Here is an 869-nt window from a genome sequence, read left to right on the forward strand (position 1 = left end):
ATCTGGATGTCCTCTTTGGAGAAGTGTCTGTTCATATCTTCTGCCCATTTCTTCACTGGATTATTTGCTTTGTAATTGTGAAGTTTGGTGAGTTCCTTGTACATTTTCCACCAGAATACTTCTAATAATATAATTTGAAAATTATCCCATAATTTCACAATACTATCTTTTGATTGTTCTATTTCAAGTTTTTGTTCATACCATGTATAACTTGTCATTTAAATAATCATAAAATATAGTTTTGTATCCCGATTTTTACTTGGAATTTTTATAATACTTCTTCTCATATTATTATAATTTTCATTACTTTGTTAATTTAATTATGTGACATTGTATAAATTTTTATAAGTGGCTTCAATTTGACCTTTTGTCCTTTGAGATATTTATATTGTTTCCAATTTTGTCTCACATAGCTAACAATTTAGAATAATTTCCCAAGTATGATATTGCTGTCCCAAATGCTAAAGATGATCATTGCTATTGATAATTATTAAACACATTTCTCAATATTTTGTGTCCCTTTATTAACTATATATTATTATAGAATAAATTATGATTAACGTTATTTATCCAAATTACACAGAAGAATGAGAAAAGAAAATTAAAATTTGTCTCCAATTTATTGAATCTATAATCCTACTCTCCAGAAATAACTTCTTTTGGTTTCTTCTATGTCTTTTAAGAAGCATTGTATCAGTATATTTACATATGTGAGTATGTCTATTTGGAGATATACAAGATATAAGAGCTGATTTTATTAAGATTTATTCAGCACCTTAGAAAAAAAACATTCAGCTGTTTAACAAAAGTTAGTCAGCTGGTTTTCCTAAATTTAATCCGGTTGGACTTTGACCTTATCTGTAATGAGG

The sequence above is a fragment of the Suricata suricatta genome, chromosome 11 (assembly GCF_006229205.1).
Source record: "Suricata suricatta isolate VVHF042 chromosome 11, meerkat_22Aug2017_6uvM2_HiC, whole genome shotgun sequence".
NCBI classification, from domain to species: Eukaryota; Metazoa; Chordata; class Mammalia; order Carnivora; family Herpestidae; genus Suricata; species Suricata suricatta.